General features: G+C 37.0%; 1 pseudogene; it reads right to left on the bottom strand.

Moving 5' to 3' along the window:
- Window positions 1-3,028: 3,028 nt before the first annotated feature.
- LOC148210827 (secreted RxLR effector protein 161 pseudogene) lies at window positions 3,029-4,570 on the bottom strand (annotated as a pseudogene).
- Between the last annotated feature and the right edge of the window lie 400 nt (window positions 4,571-4,970).

Here is a 4,970-nt window from a genome sequence, read left to right as displayed (position 1 = left end):
TAGGCTATTTTGAGAATTTATGGAGTTTAATTTAGCCTTGACAACAGATATGAGTTACACAAGAAAAACATCATGAGAATTGAAAAAAAAAATTGCTGGAAATTAATTGAGACAATTGTAACCGCCAAAAATTTAATGAGTAACGGTTAGTTGTGGAAATAAATCAAAATATAATTGATATGATTTATTACCAACATCTAGATTAACAAAAATAGGCAATTTCAACAGCACAACTCAGATCTAGCATGATTTGGAAGTAAAAATGTAAAGAACAAAGAATAACACATGCTCTCGGGTATAGCAGTTTTCCAGAATAGAATGTCAATTTTTGAACTTTTCATCCAGAAGCAAATTGAATCAGAAGATATGAAAGAAGACAAAGTTGTAGACAAGACAGAGATCTACAAACACATAGAAGACAACAAGACGAAACGAATAATTGAAATGACACTTTTTTTTGTATTTTAGATACGTGGACAGAATGTAACAAGATGAACAATAAGAACAAAAATTTCAAAACAAAGAACAAGAAGAGCAATACGAAAACGGAAACATATATCTGACCTAGAGCCTAGTGCTATGATACCAAATGATAAGAAAACAATAGCCAATTGGATCTAAGAACCCTTATGGTTATGCAAACCCCTAGATCACAAATGCTAAAACCCCCAAATCGAGATGATGTCAACCCAAGGAAGAAGTTAGAACGGATTTACCTTGATGATCAATATCAAGAGTAGAGAAAACTTGTTTCTAAACTCAAGATTCGAACCACTCCACAAGATAGATTGATCAAGGCTACTTGAATGATTCTAGCATGCAAATCTAACACAAGAAATGCAAAGGAAAAGCTCATGGCTCAATAAGCTTAAATTTCATTATCTCAAAACTCAAATCTCAAATCTGTTTTTCCAAAGGAACAAGCTAGGCTATTTATAGCCTCCAAAACAACCCTTCAAGTTGATGGATAATATACATACATGCGCAGCGGAAGTGAGCAAGAATCGAAATAACAATCTAGATGCATAATACAACCTAGGATTAAACATGCATGATCATACATTATGATGCTTAGAGATAAGTAGAGAAAAATACACACCTTTGTAGCTTTCCAAAAATCTTCAAATAGCTCCAATGAAGGACCACCAAGAGATCTTCCTAGCTATTCTCAAGGCTTGGAATAGAGTGGTGGGACTCTTTTTAGAGAAGGAAAAATTTATTGAAAAGTGGAGCTAAAAAGAGTTATGTAAGCTTTTTTTTTTCGGAAAAAATAGCCAAAGATTCCAAGACCTCTAATGTTTGAACAAAGGGCTTCTTAAATAAGCAAATTACATGCAACTCTTGCATGTAAAAGTTCACCAAAAACTTACAACACATATTCCACTTATGCATGGCATGACTAAGTGTCAAAATGCATGTCTAAGTTCACCAAAAGCTTACAACACACATTCCACTCATGCATGGCATGGCTAAGTGTCAAAATGCATGTCTAAGTTCACCAAAAGCTTACAACACACATTTCACTTATGCATGCATGGCTAAGTGTCAAAAAGTGGATTTTTGAGATTATTTAAATGTTCCACTCAACAAGTTAGTGGAATTTTCCACCAACTTGGTTAAAAACATTATTTTAATCTACTTTAGTCAACCTTTGACTTTCTCTGGTCAAAGTCAACTATTTGACTTTTTCCAAAATCCGATGTTTGATGAAATCCATGCCTCCGATTAATGAATCCACATTCATAATTTTAATATTTAAATCCTATTTAAATATTTTGTCCAAATTTCTCAAATTGATATCATATATCAATTACTTAATCATATCTCATATGATTAACCTAATTCGTACCATTCGAATTATTCTTTCAAATTATTCAAAGTTTATTCCTATATCAGCTAGCTAGGGGACCTTATGGACCTACAGATTATGAGCTCCAACGATCCGAGATTAACCGGTTAAACTCTTTAACCTAGTTAACCAACATTTGTTAACTACCGGATCACTCCACTAAAGCCCGTAGCTGCACTCTCTTCACTGTAGATATATTATGTCTATTTGATATAACCATGATCGGTAAGTTGACCCTTCACAAGTTGTTTGTAATTACAGCTAGGTCAAAATACCGCTTTCCCCTGTAATTACCTCTTGTTCCTTAAGTCCCACTGATCCTCTAATGAACAATGATTTGTAGTCCAACTATCAAATCAAAAATCATGTCAAACCTTTTGATGAGGGTGGCGCCTATTGTTCAAGACCTGGATTCAGCCCTTAAGAGAACAACCTTTCTACTATTCTAAAATTGGGTAGAAGTGAATTCCTTCTTGCACCCTATGTACCTGGCTATCTACCGGGCCTTACCCCTGAAATGGGAGGCTTATTGAGCCAGCGCTGTTGAGCTGCTCCCACCCATGCAGATCTAAGGGCAATCCCGAGTAAACAGAAGTTCATAATTAGGTCAGGATTAAGATCGAGTTACCTAGGCCATCAAAGTCGAGATAGTCAGTTTCGAACAGTAAACGGTGTTATAAAGTAAAAGTGACTATCTCATGGTCCGGTCTTATGCAAACTCTTTGCACGGGACACCCCAACTCGCATGTCTTCACATGAACGAATTAGGATCACATCGTTTGTACTAGCTACAAAGTGGGCCGCATCCATAGTGTCCTCAGAATAAGGCGCCCAACCTTATTCCTATACTATAGACCATTTAGACTGTTAACTCAAACTTGATCCATATTTATGTCTCTTACATAGAGTTTGAGTCTCAGGTAACAGTCTAGAATCCTTTATTTTATTGGATTTAGATATAGTAAGAACATTTTATTGGATCAATAACTACTTATTGATTAAAACCTTCAATAAGAACTTTATTGAAAGATAAAAGTATATCTGGCATTTTCAAACTATGAGTTTCAGGACATAAAACTCAACAAACTCCCACTTGGACTAAAACTCCAATGGTACATTTTATTGAGTTTAAGTAAGAAAATACAAGAACATTGGGCATACATCAGATACACGCCGAATTATTCTCCCACTCGTCCTAGTTTACAAAACTCGTAATCCTAGATTCTCTAAGTGACCCTCAAACACTTTAGCTGAGAGGGCCTTAGTAAATGGGTCAGCAAGATTCTCTTTCGAGGTTATCTGAGTGACGACCACGTCTCCCCGGTTTACTATCTCCCTTATGAGATGGTATTTTCGCTCAATATACTTTGCGCGCTTATGGCTTCTAGGTTCCTTGGAATTTGCAACTGCTCCACTGTTATCACAAAAGAGAGTGATGGGCAGATGTATGTCTGGAACGACTTCTAGATCAGAAAAGAATTTCCTTAGCCACACTGCTTCCTTTGCTGCTTCAGAAGCAGCTACGTATTCAGCTTCCATTGTGGAGTCCGCAATGCAAGTTTGCTTTACACTTCTCCACACTATTGCTCCTCTATTCAAAGTGAACACTGATCCCGATGTAGATTTTCTAGCATCTTTATCGGTCTGAAAATCAGAGTCAGTGTATCCAGTAAGGATCAGATCCTTAGCACCATACACGAGCATATAATTCCTCGTTCTCCTAAGATACTTGAGGATATTTTTAACGGCAGTCCAATGATCATATCCTGGGTTGGACTGATATCTGCTGACTATCCCTACTGCATAGCATATGTCAGGTCTAGTACATAACATAGCATACATTAAGCTTCCAACAGCTAAAGCATAGGGAATATGTCTCATCCCATCAATTTCTTAAGGTGTCTTAGGACACTGTTCCTGAGACAGATGAATTCCATGCCTAAAAGGTAATAAACCTCTTTTGGAATTTTGCATCTTATATCTAGACAACATTTTGTCAATATAAGTTGCTTGAGACATGACTAATGTCTTGTTCTTTCGATTCCGAACTATTTGGATCCCAAGAACATGTTGTGCATCTCCTAAATCTTTCATTTGGAATTGCTTAGCTAGCCATTCTTTAACGTCAGACAGAAAACCTATATCATTCCCAATGAGTAGGATGTCGTCAACGTACAAAAGTAAAAACGCTACAGTGGAATTGACGATTTTCTTGTATACACAAGGTTCGTCAACATTTTGCTCAAAGCCATAAGATTTGATCACAGTATCAAATCTTATATTCCAGGACCGAGACGCTTGCTTGAATCCATAAATGGATCTCTGAAGCTTGCAAACCTTTTGTTCTTGGCCCTATTCAATGAACCCCTCTGGTTGGACCATATAGATACTCTCTTCAAGACTTCCATTTAGGAATGCTGTCTTGACATCCATCTGCCAAATTTCATAATCATAAAAAGTGGCGATGGACAAGAGTATCCTAATCGACTTTAGCATGGCAACAGGAGAGAAAGTTTCCTCATAGTCAACTCCCTCTCTCTGGTTGAAACCCTTTGCCACAAGTCGAGCCTTGAAAGTCTGTACTTTTCCGGTATGGTCTCGTTTTCTCTTGTAGATCCATTTACAACCAATTGGCTTTACGTCATTTGACTGATCTACAAGAACCCAGACCGAATTGGAATACATTGATTCCATTTCAAAGTCCATGGCTTTTATCCATTGGTCTCGGTCCACATCATTCATCGCCTATTTATAGGTTGATGGATCATCTATGCCGTCATTTGGTATGACGATTTGAGTTTCAGTTAAACCCAAGTAACGGTTAGGCTGAAGAACAACCCTCCCACTACGTCGAGGCATTCTCAACTCTTGAAAAAGATGTGACTGACCATAAATGTTAGTTCCATCAATTACTTTAGTTGATGAACTAGCTCTTTCTGTAGTGTTTTTGGACATCTTATTCAATACTAGCCTACTGTGAGGTTGATGACTCCTAATGTGGTCTTCCTCTATGAATGTGGCATTTGTCGACACAAATACTTTATTCTCTTGAGGATTATAAAACAAACCACCTTTTGATTCTTTTGGGTAACCTACAAATAGGTATAATTTTGAACGTCGT

The sequence above is a fragment of the Momordica charantia genome, assembly GCF_013281855.1.
Source record: "Momordica charantia cultivar OHB3-1 chromosome 6 unlocalized genomic scaffold, Mcharantia_2.0 BLBB01000006.1, whole genome shotgun sequence".
In the NCBI taxonomy this organism is placed as follows: Eukaryota; Viridiplantae; Streptophyta; class Magnoliopsida; order Cucurbitales; family Cucurbitaceae; genus Momordica; species Momordica charantia.
The sequence above is the reverse complement of the archived record's forward strand: the minus strand, read 5'-3'. Positions and strand labels throughout refer to the sequence as shown.